The 16,220-nt window shown below is 38.3% G+C and overlaps 1 protein-coding gene across 3 annotated transcripts in view; it reads right to left on the bottom strand.

The window, feature by feature from the left end:
* The window catches only part of ctnna2 (catenin (cadherin-associated protein), alpha 2), a 360,950-nt gene that overhangs the window by 296,824 nt on the left and 47,906 nt on the right, over nt 1-16,220 (bottom strand). The window contains exon 1 of one of the 3 annotated variants that reach the window (XM_056370606.1): nt 15,314-15,633. The exons of 1 other annotated variant lie outside the window; for it this stretch is intronic. The gene's annotated coding sequence lies outside the window, so the exon portion shown is untranslated. Of the gene's footprint in view, nt 1-354; nt 447-15,313; nt 15,634-16,220 lie in introns of those variants that run through there. One more of the 3 variants, XM_056370611.1, reaches the window with a different exon arrangement.

Here is a 16,220-nt window from a genome sequence, read left to right as displayed (position 1 = left end):
TGACCATCACCACAACTGACTATTTGTTGCAGCACTACATACATGCTAATGTCGGTAGGCCCTAACCCTCTTGTAGGGTTAGGAAGGAAGATCGCAGTATACAATCCAGTATGAACTTTCAAAAACTCAACACTAGATCTCATTAAGAAAGCAACTGATCCAAATTAACCTGCACTAATAACAAGCAGAGCAGACACATGCAGACAAGGCCTCTGACAGCCTATTAAGATGTCCTTTCAGACGACAGTACCAGCAACCTTTCAATGACTCAGGGATTAAACTTGTCAGGCACAGATATATTTACACCATAGTCACATTTTGATTTAAAGTCAAATGAACTGACACCTTACATACCTGCGGAACAATCATCAACCCAATGTGAGCACACCAACAAAGTAGGATATCAAGTGCAGACTACTTTTCTTGAAATGTTTGCTTTCACACTGTAGCTAGGCAAACAAGACTCCCTTCTGGCTATGGCTGAGTGCTACCAGGGTTACCTTGGCATGAGCTGCACCCTTGTGTGAACTCGCTGCTGAGTACAAATCCAAAATCTCCCAAAGGGAAAGAAGCAGAATGGCTTTTTAAGAACACAAGGAGCATTTCTGCTAAGAACCAGTGATCCAAAACCTGGATTTTAGTCTGCCTGTCAACACTATAAAAAAATTCAAATAAAAAATATTAAATTAAAAAAACAATGACATCTAAGAACTGTAAGTCTTGTGAACATTCATTCCCCACATTAGAGATTAGATAGTAGCAAAATAATACATTTGTAGTCAAGTTTCAGTTCTACCACCCATTCTATGCTCCTTTAATTTTTCCAAATGAAGGCTATTTTTGCATATGCCATGATTATACAGCTACCTACTGTGTTCTTGACATGTTAAGACTTTCCGCTACTGCAAATACAAGTTCAAAGGTGGTGCCTAAATAGTATTATTTGTTAGTACTAGATCTTGTGAGGAATTGATGTAAATTCATATTTACTAAAATAGTTGTGTTTCTTGCCATTGGTATTGGTTTGCCAAAAGTGATTGATATATGGTGGTCTTAATTCAAGTAAAAATACATCTCCAAGGCCCTCTGTTGTTACTTTGGTGTTTAAAATGCATAACTGAAAAAAGAAAGCCGTGGCAGGACGATCAGTGCATCTCAACAAAGCAGGCAAACACGGTGGTGACAGTTAAGACAGATATTCTGCTGAGTCAGGGTTCTGTTCCTGTGTCTGTATTGATTGAGCACGTCTCGTCCAGAGCCACCGCATCCAGCAGTCTACTGGCAATACGAAAGAAAACAGATCATGGCAGTGACTTGTACTATTCAACACTTTCGCCCTACTAACACAAACTGGCATCACATGTGGCAAGGGGCAGGGGATTTCTGTGGTGGTTTTGGTGTTGTAGTTAAAGGCACTACTGAACTGCAAGGCATCATTGCTGAATTGCTGATGTTTGGACAAATTATCATTAGTCATACAGGGTTGCATATGCTTGCTTTGAAGGGACTCTGCATGCAACAGGGGAATAGAGCGTTCTATATTCAGATAAACCTTACCACTTCTACAAACTGATACACATTACACACTAGTTTTGTTGCATTAACTGGGGCAGTTTATAAAGTGGGGTCCAAATGTAATTCAAAACACACTCGGTTGCACCCTACCAACTGCTCCTCTATTGAGAGGCATCATTCAGCCTGCCTTCTGCCACTGCTCCATCTGCTACTGCACCATGCTCATAGTCTCCAACAGGAAGTCAAATACATACAGTTCAAAGATCAGCAGATTACTAATTCTAACCTGATGGATCTTAACTTACATGTTGTTCCATAAACAGAGTTTATTTATGTACATAATAATGAGAACCACTTCAACTTTTGTTTCCTCCCACAGTGAGGAGATATGCAGCCCAAATAAACTACAAACTCTCTCATACTGTATGTGTGTGCATGTGGCTGTGTTAACCCTGACAGATTGGTGACTAGTCCAGGTCACTGCATGCTGGGTTAGGCTCCATCCCGCCCACAGCTATGAAAAGAATAAACAGATAAAAATGGACAAATGGATGGCTGGATTTTACCAGTCTTTAGAATTCACCAAATGCCACAAATTATTGAGCCATTTATACCTCTAAGGAGGTAATGTTTGTGGCCCTGTATGTTTGTGCTTTGCTTTTTTTGCTTCAGGATGACTATCAGTGTAGGCAATGCCCATTTCCTCATAAACAGATTTCCCATCAATTTTTCACCACCACTTGAAAAAATGTATCTAGTCAATAATATTGGTATGCATTTGGATGACCATAAAAAAGCTTTTTCATTTGTTTTTAGTTATGTCATACCAGTTTTTCCCAGATTTAATACACATGGTGTATTTGACATTATTCATCTGCCATAACTCTTGAATGCTGTCTGTAACTGCTGTGATGCATGCACCTACAAAATTTCATTAAATTTTTCCTATAAATGACAATAAAATAAATGTAAATGTCCATTTATCATAACCATAAGATTTATGTGATTCACTTTAGACTTTGTTCTATTCAGCCCACACAAAGCCCTAATATGCTGGCTATATTGTAGGTATCCTAAATAAATCATGGCCGCCTTATCCTATCAGCATGATTATATACAGGCATGTGTATTTTGATGGAGAGCTAGATGCAGACCTAGATCCTTGATATAAGGAACAGTGAATCAACAGAGGAATATGTCATTCATGCATAGCAAAGACAGTCAGATTTAATTATGTAGACCTATGTTCAACTCTCATGATTCATTCACACGTACATCTAAAGTACATCAACTGCATATTCAGGGCTCAGTAAGTGTATTATAGTGTGATTTCAATTCTCTCCTTTGGGGGTCACCATCTCTTATCTCATATCTCATCTGGTCTTAAAGGCAGAATACAAATCAAGACACCTCCCTCTGCGAGTCCACGTTTCCATGGATTAATGTCACTACCATGAATGTATTAACAAATGAGGTTAATACACGATAAGCAGCGGAGTAGAGAAATAAGGGGGCAGAGAAATAAGGTCAAATCCAGTGTCTAAACAAACAGGGTTTAGTATTTCTAAATTCCTAGTCTTTATTTACATTTAGCAACAACACAAAATTTACACAACACAATAAATCCATAAGAGAATAAAGTAAGAATCACAAGGTTGATGCTTAAACAATAAAATCAAACCCTAATGAGAAAGAAGTTTTAAGGTTCATTATGTTACTGTTAAACCGTGTGTTCCTGAGGAAACCATCGACACAATAGAAAAGTTCTTTACAAAAACATGGACAAAATGTTTAAAGAATACCAAAACCTGTGAGCGCAACAAGACAGTCCTTGAGACTGAGAGCTTTTTGAACACTCAAAGGGATCAAAGATTTGAATTTATTGCTAGATCTCCTCATAGACACAGACACAAGCAGAATTCTGCAAAACAGTATGCCAAGGGAGAGATGGACTCCCAATGAAGTAAGTTAATGTTCAGCTAATTCTTTGTCTTGCTACAATACAAGGGTGAAATGCCTTTAAAATGGTATATGTTGTGGGCTTTCAGAAAGACTGAACTTTTCTCGGAGTATTCTTTGCCCTGAAGTTCTGCAAATACATGCATATTCGTCACAGATAAAAATATTCAAAAGTTTAAACTCTGCTTGCACTGCATAAAATGGGCATCAGAGCTTCTTTACCATATGACACTAACTTTGTGACTAAAATCCCTGTCATTTGTCATTATGGAAAGTTAATATGCCAACACTGCGCTGACCCAGATTCAAAGCAAGTTAAGCACATACACGGTTGCATGGAGCAGTGGGGGAGTCTCTAAAAGCAGAAGTCAAGGCTCAACCTGTCATATCGCTGCTCTCCAGAGCCATGTTCTCACAGCGGCCAAAATAGGCTGATCAAAGTAGAGCACAACCTGTGAAATTCTCACAGCAGGCTTGTTCTCGTAGGAATTCAAAACCCTTCTTTAAAAACATAATGCATACACTGCAATGTTGAATAAACACTCTTAAAACAGTAACACGTCTTCTGAAAACACCTGCCCCTGCTTGGTTGGAATGTGTCCATATATCGGGACACCTCAAACGTGTGTTCATGTTCAATGCCAGTGGCCTGAGTTGAGCACATCATGCATTGATCAGCCTCGGTGTCTGGAAGTCAGGCCTCAGCACTTACGAATGTTAACAGAAGGGAAAGTATGTTTAAAAAAAATAAACACATGATTAAACCAACAATCTAGAGATAACAAACTATGAGTGTCTGCTGCTGAACAGCACAATTCAGATAAAAAAATAAAGACTACATAGTGGTTAAACGTGGTCATCATCAAAAAGAAGTTGGAAGCTTCTGTCATTCTGAAGGCTTCCGTTCATCATTACTGCCAAGTCTAAGTTGTAAGTTCCCACAGCACATGAGCACACTACAGTACAAAATTAAGTGTCAACTACAAACACATACAAACAAACAAACACAGAGAGAGAGAGAGAGAGAGAGACAGCGAGAGCGAGAGAGAGAGAGGAGAGAGAGAGAGAGAGAGAGAGAGAGAGAGAGAGAGCGAGCAGCCCAAATCAGGCTTTAAAAACAAACTAGGATTAAGCATGCAAAACAACCAGAGCAACACTTGGATGAAGACATTTCCTCTATTCTGTAGCCAAGTGACTAACACTGCCAGTACAGGAAACACTTAACATCATTTGCTACATACTGTATATAAGAACAATACTCTGACAACTGATATCAGTCTTTAGAACCCAATAGTATGTGGTGATATTCATTACACATACTACACACCTGTTCAGTAGCAGATGCCATATTCTTACTTGTCTCATTTACATTGCAGTATGTGGCCCATAGTTATGTGAGACATATAATGCCATAAAACTTTTTTAGAACTGAAGACAAACATTTGTTGCTTACTGAATTAATGTCCTGTGTTGTCACCAAAAGATATTTAAGATGTTTAGTCATGCTGTGGCGTCAATGACTTAAGTATAAATCATATAACAGTGTTAATAAATAGCAAAAGTAAGTTATTAGAAAATGTAAAAAAATAAATAAATAATGGGATTGACTTTGAGGGCTTCATAAATATTAACACCCCTCACCACTGTATTTCCAACCTTACTTGGAACTTGCTACTTGCTACCACTACTATCCTCTTTCACTGCTAAAATAACAAAGTCATCACTTTCTTATATTCCAGGTGGACTACAGCTCTCCTGCACATTTGCATATAATGCCTTCAGTACTTTAACAATTGTACAAACTATTATTTAATGTTTGTATTTTTATTATTTATTTATTTATCCATGTATTTACACTGTGTTTAAGCAGACATAATTGCAATTGTAATATTCCACGAAAATACAAAATACATTTCGGACACAAGTCTGAATGTCAAAAATTAGAATGTCAAAGCAGAAGATGAGTGTATATCTGGTGAAGTGTACTGGTTGAATGTTGCAGTCAAAGCATATGATGAACACTTGGGTACCACCCAACTAATTCCCAAGATGAACTCTTAAGTGCATGGCTATGCACTGTTAGAGGGATTTGGCTGTAATAGCTCTCCAAAGGGAAGTTTGAATGATATTTGCTCTTTCACCACAACTACCCAGCAATTTATCTGTGTCAACAGAAAATGGCCAAAGCAGAGGAGTTGACTGCTTTCCATTGTAATCACATTTTGGTGCCAAACTGATCAGGTTTAAAACAATTGTGTTAATAACTTACACATGGCAAGATTCACAACCTCACAGGAATCTTATAAAATGCTCTAGCAGCAGGAGTATGGTGATAAAAGTAAACCTGTGGAGTTTTTAACAACTAGTAACACTAGGAGCAATGTTTTGTTCGTATTTGTGTGCACATATACATTCTACTGATCAGTGATGGGAATGTTAAACAAATCAGGATATAAAATATTTTTAAGAATCTGCTTTGCAAATGTTTTATGTGAAAGGACCTCAAGGACAGGCTTCTTAGGTGAGAGACACTAAATGTAAATATAAATTTAGTTAAGAAAGCTCAACAGGGGTACTGTTAATCATGTTATATCTACATTTTTGTTGTCTACATCACATACAGTCTTCCCCATACTGTGAAAACAAACTCATCTAATTGAGTTTTACTCATTAATCAATTTGTTAATCTCCTGCCTTGCAGGCAAGATTTAGCTTTTCCCCTCATCCAGTACAGTCCTTTCAAGCAAGCACCAATTTAACATCTGTTTGTTAAACACTATTGATACAAGGTGAATTTAACTTTCCATTTTGACCTGTGGCAGCTACAATCATTTCCTGCACTTTGTTAAATCAAAGACGTTTCTAAAAGCCATTCCACAAAAGTGTTTTGACAGGGTGATAGTGCATTTGCCGTCAGTACGAATGGGATAATGACTGTCATTTGAACTGGTTTGCAACCCTGCCCTCAACGCAGCAGACAGTGCTCTCCTTTGATTTGGTAGAAGGAACACAGTTTTCTTTTTTAACTATAGGATTATCATTTGTTTTACTAGAATGATTATAGGATTGCTGTAACAGTATGGTAGATATTGCTAGTGACTTATAACCCTCTTAACCATAAATTCTGCTCTTCTTAATCTCACAGACAATTGAATATGACTAGTGGTGCTTGTTGCATTAACACTCCAAAGGTGACAGAAGAAAGAAAGTAAGAAGTAAGAAACTTACAACACTCAGTTCACTCACCTACCAATGATAGCCTAACAATGACTGCAAATAGAAAGAATACAAGTCATAACTACAGCATACTAGGGACTAACCCATGACAGTCTACAGTGGGATTAACCGACCACAATATAGTCATCAGTTAGCCATAATGTTGTGGAATTAACTCATGACAGTAATCTAATATAAATGGGTCAAACACAGGTTGAATACAGGTTTATAATCCCACATCAGACATTGGGTTTAAACTATGACATAAATGCCATCTTGCATGCTCAAAACCTTTTATTCAATAACTAAAGAAAAAGTCCCCTTCCATTGCGTCTACATTCGCAAAAGCTTTAAACACACAAATTTAAATGTCAAATGAAATCAAAATACTTACATTTATATAATTAGTGACTATAGTACTATAAAGTTAACTGTTCCCATTTATAGGCTTACAGACTGTGAAGCACTCTGAAACTGATTTTGGGCTATATGACAAAACTGACTTAACTTAAACCCCTTTCATTATTCACTTACGCTTATATTTAACCTTAAATTTATTATATTACAGATTTAGCCCAGCCATCTGCTATTTTACAGCACATACTCTATTTCAAGACAAAAACATAGAAATAAATCTAAGCCATGGACTTAAGTTATCTACCACAGCTGTGTTGTGTGCCTTTCGGGCTGGGAGGTTCAAAATCACTGAAAAAGTGCAATGTCTAACCACTTTAACAAGCTAGATTCAAAGTGTCATCCTGATGTCCTGTCAAAAACTGTATCCAGCAATGGATTTTTTTGACAAAACACTAAATAAAACAGGGCCTGCAATAGAGGTATGTAGCTTCAACTACAGAATCCGTACAGAGACAGAAACTAATTCTAAGAGGTAGAAGCAAAGGGGAGACTGCATTCCATAAATGTCTTTCACAGATGTTCAAATGTCAGCATGATTGGCCTTGCTAGGGTCATTCTTTTCTATGCTTTTAATGTTCTTTAGAACAGTAAGAGATATTATAGTAGTGGACATAATAAGGGTGTGTGTTGGCTCCAAGAGACAGACAATTATTATGAAATGTAACAATTGGAAATCTTCTCATTGTTTAGTATCAGGTCAGCATGGAGTCACTCAAGCTTTAGAGCGAGCATGTCTCACCATGAGACACATAACACAGCCAACACTGATAATGGCAATTTCAACTCAAAACAAAACAAAACTGATTCACCTCCTTGCACCTCCCTCACTTGTAAATCACTTTGGGTACAAGTGTCTGCCATGAGTAAATGTAATGTAATCTATGTAATGTCATTATAGTACATACATTTGCCTAAGAGATAAATAAAAAATACAGTCCAGCGGTTCAGCATCTTGTTTACAAGCTGCTGCCACTGCTGCCCACATCTTTAATTTTTTTCAGCTATTCAAATAAGTCTGCTTTTGTAGCTCACTGACAGCTGTTTTCTGTTTAAAAAACAACAACAACCACCACGCCAATCACAGCTTTGTATGTGGAATTGAGACTGAGGACGTCATCTATCTGTGCCAGAGGCAGAACAATGGTATCAGAAAATTGTCCACAAAAATGGTGGCATGAATGAGTCATTGTAAACTCAATCAACTTACAAAATGTTAGCTCTTGGCAACATCTCCCACAGCTTCCATGTCAACTAAAAAGGACAGCAGCAGCAGCAGCAATATGTCAGTTGCTGCTGATTGGTTGAAACAAAACAAAATAATACCCCTCCCAAGGAGAAAGCATCTAACATGAATACAATGTCAGACTGAATAATGTTGGGAAGCAAAACTGCCACATGTTCTAACACACATTAAGTATTTGTTCTACCAGTTTTCCAAACCAAGTGAATTGTGAAAGTATCTATATCAATTCGATCAATTTTGTCATTTACTGTATTAATTGTGCTTTTTTAAAGTCACACATGCCTATTTTACATTTGTAGTACATTATTTCATGTCCATCACGTAAATGTTATTATCTACTAGTACCTGTAAAAAAGAAATCTTCACTCCAATGCACTGTATTGTATTGGAGGAATTGAATTTGTTGTTTAGAAATGCACGGAAATGATCTCGTTCTTTTCATGGGATAAAATACTATGTTAACAATGGGTAACTGTGAGTGACTGTAGGAGTCACAGAGAGTACAAAAGGAAGCAAACTTTACATACAAATGACAATAATTTCTGAGAAAGTGGGGAAGACACTGAAAAATGTATGCAATCATTGCACTGTCAAGCATTTCTGGGAAAATCACTAAGCAGCTGGCACATTCTAAGCCTTTAACACCCCAGTTTTTGGTTTATTTATAGAAAAGATCTATCTTATCTTGACTTAAGAGGTTCATTTCAAATTTCATGAAATGCATGTATTTAACTTCTGGAAAAAAAAAAAAATTAAATGTCCCCAGCCACCCATTCCAAGCTTCTGGGCTAAGCCCTGGATGTCAAATCCTAGAATCGCCCCTGGTCAGCATATAGATTTTCTGTAAGAGGAGAGAAGAAAAGCAGTCACCTAACAATAGAAAAGTTAATGCACCAAGACAGTGCACACACACTGTGGGGGAGGAGCTGGGCCAACACTAGGAGCCCATACTGGTCCCAGATGTCATCTTTGGTGGGGGTGGAAATAAGAGTGCGATAGAGAAAAGTGGGGAATCAGGAGGACACAACAACTGAGAAGATGAGACTTCTGACTGGCCTCTAGCAAGAATCTCCGCAAAGATTTGTTTTTGAGAGAATCAAAACAATAAGGTGGCACAATGGAAAACAGAGACACAGCAGAAGAACAGAGAGAATTTTCTAGCACCGGGGGTGTGTTAACATGACTTCTTATGACTAAAGAAACAACCGCTGCGCAAGTGAGAAAGACCCTAAATGTTTGCAGACAAATTAGCCACAGCTCATCAAACTGCATTGTTAGTGTCCAATTATTCATGCCTACATGGTACAAAATTCACAGAATGCCTGTTTCTATGGAGCTAAGACTTATCTCTTCACTGTGGAGGCTGAAAAACAATAGTTTTAGTTCATAGTTCCTTCTCCTTATAACTTCATTAGCGCCTTATCAGGTAGAAAATAATTATATTTTTTAGTGTGTGGGAATAAAGACAGGAACATATTTCGTATTACAATCACCCCAGAAGAAATTTGTAGATTTGTCAAAGGAAAACACATTCATGTAAATTTGAATAACCAACAGGGAACAGGACAAGTTGCTTGTATGTGTAAGTGCCCTGAGTAATTTGCACAAATCCCAACTATCTTATACTGCACAGCTACTTCATTATCTTAAGGGTATATTGGAGTCATATAAAAAACAGTCATCATTATGACAGCTTCCAATGACAAAGTCGAGCCGTGCTGGATCACTAACATACCCTGAAGTGAATCCATTTCTTACCATGACTATGAATTTCAAAGTGACTTGGACATGCAGCTCCTTCTCTAACAAGACTGTCTTTGATGCTCACAGTTCAGGCCATCCTAGTCTGCATGAATAACAAGGATTCTTACAGTGAAACATGGCCCGCTGTTACGGTGATGAACTGATCCACATCAGCTGGATAAATGCTTTGTTGTCTCTCAGAACTGAGAAATTTCACTCTCTCAATTCTGAGGAGATACAAGCTCTCTCAGTGTGCATGTTTTCCACTGATACGACTAAAACTTTATCATAGGTAATTTCCCCCCTTAATTAAAGTTGTTATCAAAGAACTTTAATTTTGTAAAGAAAGCTGCCTGGCTTCCATGCTTCCATGCTTCCATGCAGATTTCCAACACTTGCTCAATTGGGAGCCCCCAGTCAAATAAGGGAGCACATCTACTACATGATCACTTAACATAACAAATAACAATGTCCATACCTCAAATATATAAACCAAAGTGTACACATAGTACAATACTTGTTGTAAAATTAATTCTAACCATCTTGGAAGTTTCTAATTATAATTCCCGGACCTGGAGTCCTAATCTGAGCAGTTTGAGTTGCCTGCACGTAGAATACCTAAAACAAAATGGTTGGCAAGACTACTAACTTTACCAAACCCCTACCATATCAACTGTGAAGCCGCTTTAGATCTTAATCTCGTAACCAGCACCTCGTCCAAACCTTAACCCTGATAAAATAGGAGCAAGGAAATAGGGTGGACTTTTAAAATAATATCTGTGGATGGAGAGTTTGGAAGCTTTTAGAAAAACTATTTAATGACAACATTGTGATATCACCCTGTGCTTTCAACGCTTATCCATCATTAGCAGGGTCACTTTTAAACCAGGAATAGTGACATCTGAATAGCTAGCTTTTAAAACAATCCCTGCAGAGTAATATTTATTTATGAAACTAAATTTAAGATATGCACAGAAATGCCAAGAGTAAGGTTTTCAAGGCACAAAAAGACTATTTTAAAGTTTAAAAAATTCTGTCACTCACCATCAGCCACTTGCTACTGGCTGGTTATCCAGAAACATTACCTACAATGTTTTTTCAGTAAGGGTGGGACCCTTACTGTAGATTTTCCAGATGATTCCACATCTTTTAAATTTCAAACAGCTTTAAAATGGGTAAACTATATGGCAAAATGCAAATTAAGAGGGTGGTTTACCAGCTGGCTTCCAAGAGATTCTCTCATTTTATGCAGTTTCACCATCTCATGAAACTGACTACTTTGTGGAGTGCTAAATGCTTACACTAAAAGCCTGATAAGTCAATACTGCAACTCAGCCCAAAAAAGCTACATTGCCAAAGGCCGAGTCATAAGACATAAACTTACCACAAGCAAACTAGGTACACGAAAACAATACAACACATACAGTATGTATCTTTTAAACTTCAAGACCTGGACACTACATTATCAAGTCAACCTCGATCAATCATTCACATTTTGAATCCACCCTCTACCTTAAAATCTGTGCAGCTTTATTAGCAGCTTTTGTTGGCCAAAAGGGCAGAAATCCTACGTTTCTGAAGTGCCATTAAAAATTTAGCTGCAACCTGAATACAAGAACCGAGCTGCATAAGATATTACATTTTGATTAAATATTTCCACACAAGTCAAGCTGTGGTGACACAAGGAGAGCACATACTTTTGCACTTTTCATTTATTTAAAGTTAATCCGCTTCATAAGAAACAGACAGAACATCGGTCTGACTTCTGATAACTTGTGATGCTTTGTGAGCAGTTCCTTGGTGACATGTTATTCAAGCACACTCACTCGCAGATTTATGAGTAATGGGTGGATGGATTTTTTTTTTAATGATAGTCCTATAGAGAATAAAGCTAGGCTGTAACAATATGAACTTCAACTGCAGCAGCCCTTTTGATGAGCATTGTGGGTGTGGTCTTAGAGCACACTAATAAACATGAAAAGGAATTTAAGAGAATAACCTAATTCTTTCTTGCTGCACCAAACTGCTGCTGACACTATACTTTCAAGCATTGCTGGATCATCTACTTTATTGTCCCCACTGAAACAAGCGCTCTTTTCTTTTTTTTATTGTCTTTATGGCCCAATGTGGAATAATGTCGCATAAACAGTTAACATATTCCCATGTCACACATTATTAAGTAGGCTCAAGTAGCAGGTATTTGACAATGAAAAGAAAAAGGGGAAGTTATATGTAGCAAAACAAACATCATAAAGCAATCACCATCACTCAAATTTCTCTCTAACTGTGATGTAATTCTTATTGTTTCTAGAAATGCACTTCATATAGAAGAGTTATCACCTGTCCTTACATAGAGACCAATAATATATTGAGAACACAACATGTTCCCTTGACAACATGAGGACATATGTGTTTAGCTAAAATCCTAGTGAGAGTGTTTGCAGTTCCACATTGCAGCATAGGGTAATGCAAAGCCCTGGGGTTAGGAGAATTAAAATTGATGTGGTAGACAAGAGCCCTACAAGTATTGATTGCTCTGTGTTGTTTGTATTGCCTCATCTCTCATCTCTTAAACAGTATCAAACATTTGTGCAAGAGCTGGAGCAAGAGACGGCCTAAGAAGAGAGGCAATCCTGTTCCAGTTAGTGGGGGTACCATGGCTACCTCAGAGCTTGCTCCAGTACAACAACAGGGGGTTCCATGGTGTTCAGCCAATATCACTTCCTCTCCCGGGAGACGGGGAACACAATGCACCCCTGACTACCATTGATTGCATAGTCTCACCCATAAATTATGGCTTTTCCTTGTCCCCGTTGACAGAAACAGGTTTTATACTGCAAATGGCATACAGTAACTGAGCCAAACACATTTAGATGATTACATACAGGTGTCTGTCAAAGCCTGTAATTTGGTATTATCAAATGAGGAGTCAGGAATAAGAGATTGGCTACATACTAGCTGAAAATAATTGTGTTTCAGAATAGAACTAGTTCAATCAGGCTGATTTGCTCCATCAAGAACAAAATCTTTTTGACACCAGCATGGTCAAATATGCTACCTTTGAACCACCTTAAGTGTTTTACTCTACAAAATCAAACCAAATTATTTGTTAAGTGTGTCCAAGTCAAAAAGAAAATGATAAAACATCTTGTCTATTACTAAAGCATGCATGGCAGTGGTTAACAATCTAGTATAACAGCATAATTATAATGGACGTAGTCTACTGTAAAATGACAGTAAAATTATCCCAAAGGTTAAACAAATAAGTCTTGCATAAAAGACGGTCTTAAGCAGATGGTTAGACAGTGACACACATATGCAGATATTTCCCAAAGGGCAGAGAAGAGTCTGTCCATGCTTGGCAGCCTGGAATCAGAGCTCTTGCCTTGTCTACTAAGTAGTTTATATAGTATTTGTGAAGCAAAATTACTGCCACTACAACATTTCTTACTCATCATGCTGTTGTCTGCCATGTCAAAGCATGGTAAATGCTATAATGCATCCTGACTGAGTGACAGATAACAGCAATGTTCATAATCAGTTAGCCGTTTAAATTATTTTAGATGCAAAAATGCCAACCAACAGCTGACCCCTCCCCTTCAAATGTGAAGATTTACTGCTTTTCACAGTTTTAAATCATTGTAAATGTATTATTTTTGAGTTTTAGAAAGGGCTGATAAAGAAGTACTATAGGGATATCAGCTTGCACTCTTGGAACCATTTTTCAACATGGTAGACAAATAAATTAAATGATTTACCAAAGAAAAAAAGAATCAACCTTTGCAATCTGTCCCGTCTTCTAGCTAATAAAATGACACGGTAAACATATGGAGGGAAAGACAGAGACCCACAGCGCCCATGAGTGTGAGCATGCCTCCTTGCCAATCAAAAGTTCAGATTCTAAATACAGCCACTATGTGACCCCTAGAGGCCTCTGGGATTCCATATCTCCAGTTACAGGAAGAGGCTGTTGCACACTAACTTACACTAGGTCATGGAAGTTTTGATCCGACTCCTGCTGCTACACAACGCTGTTGAATGCACTTGGCCTGAATGATGCATGTAAGCAAACATAAGCCCACCATAACACACAAAACAAACAAACCCCATTCATGATTTATAGTTTTTCAATAGCTATTTTAACAATAGGAGCAGTGTATAATATACAAGGCAGTTAAAAGGTATTTGTCACTTAACAACTGACTGAACATAAGCTACGGACAGATTTGCCATCAGTGCGTTAGCTGAACAACTCTGTTTGCACATTATTTGCCATAATGGCACAGTGTAGGACAGCTGACACTGAAAATTGTAACGCTTGAATCAGCTGTGTTATAAGCAGCCTGTTAGGCTATTTAAACTAATTGCTCTCACTGTTAAAAGCGCTAATAGAGACTTCACTATATAGTAAGGTTGCACTTGCAGGGGTGAGGCAAGGCAAGGATGTGTACTTCGCTACTTAAAATGAGTTAATCGAGAAGGCGTAATAAAAAAATTTGAAACCATTTGCAAAAGACTTACATGACTTGTAATTTAGCTGCGGCAGTCAACGAGTGGCGAGTTTATTTAATCCGTGCGTAAGATTGTCAATTAAACAAAAGAAGCAAAATTATCAGACAAAGAAATTTAAGAGCGCTTCAAAAATAAACGAGGGAAAGAAGCTAAACGGTCTCTACACGAGTGACGAAATTGAAGGGTTATTAACCACTACCTGGACGACTGAACAGTCGTTACTGCAGATGTGGGACCGTTATTTTACTAGCATAAAAGTAGCCGGTGTCAGTTAGCTTAGCCGCTTCACTAGCCTAGCTGCTTTAGCTTGTTTCTGCCCGACAGGCTCACTAAGTCAGTCGGAGCAGGCTTTCAGCACTCGGTTCACTGGATAGCAGTGCTCGGAGTGCGGTTTAGATACCGTTAGCAGAGTGGGCGACACTGAGATTTCAGCTAGCGAAAATAGCACTGTTCGGCAAATAAACGCCGTGGAAGCCTGTTGTGGTACAATGAGCTGCAAAGTGTTGCGGTGTGGGGATTCATTTAGTTACCCCGCCGACTAGCTACAGCACAGCGATGAATGAAAAGCCGGACCTCGCCTATGAGCTAATGTTAGCAGCACATCGGGTCAGCCAGTGCAGCATGTGTAACGCTAACAGGCTGCTAGCAAAAAAAGAGAAAAAAAAAACACCCCAGCTGACAAAACACAGCGTCTAACTAACTACGCACCTTTAACCGTTGAAGATGACACTTCTTGCAGGTCCACAAACTGTGTACAGCGCTTGGTTTCACTGAGTATTCCCAAAAAGACGGTGTCCTCCTGTTCAAGCCACACTGAATGGTGAAAATCGACTCAATCCGGACGCTTTCCTCAATGCTGTGGTGCTGAATCCGAGGCTACACGCTTCTGTCGGCGTCTCGGAAAAACCTCCTCCTCCTACGGCTGCCTGCGAAATAATGACCCCTCCCAGCGCTCCAACCACAACAACAGAGTAGGCAGGTGCAGATGATGGTGCGCCAGTAGCGAAGAGCGTTGCAATATAGTGGGCTGTGTGGTAGATCCCAGGGTTGTCAAATCTGGAGAGTCTCCGTCTTTGACGCATGCGTGATTCCTGGCGTAAGGATGCGCCCCCATGATGCGCCCCGCCAGTGTACACATTTTATTTTGGGAGGGAGTGTGTGCTGATCCCAGCTGTAGTAATAACATTACTAATAGGCTAGTCTAACTATACCATTATACATTTAGAGAGAAACCATGTGAATATTTACAGAAAGCTGTTGTAAAAGTATTTGATGTAGTAATGGCTCAACAGCTGATAATATGGCCACTAAGTGTGAGGATGATAGAAAACGTTTTTTTTTTAATTATTATTATATATTATGGATATCAAGTGATATTATGAATGTGGTAAGCAGATAGGCTATACGTTTTTTATTAATGTAGGCTGCTGTATTAACTTGATGGATGACAAACACAGTTGTAATCATATAAAGCACTGAATATTAAATAGTAAATAATAGTCTTTTTCAGAGAAGTTATAATTGCTGACAAATACTGTATATTATTAAGTTTCTATCAACTTTCACCAACAAAATAAGTGCAAATTTGGTGTGCCAGGTTGAGGTGGACATATTT

Source organism: Seriola aureovittata, chromosome 3 (genome assembly GCF_021018895.1).
Source record: "Seriola aureovittata isolate HTS-2021-v1 ecotype China chromosome 3, ASM2101889v1, whole genome shotgun sequence".
Classification (NCBI taxonomy): domain Eukaryota; kingdom Metazoa; phylum Chordata; class Actinopteri; order Carangiformes; family Carangidae; genus Seriola; species Seriola aureovittata.
Note: the sequence above shows the minus strand (reverse complement) of the source record. Positions and strands in the feature narration are given on the sequence as shown.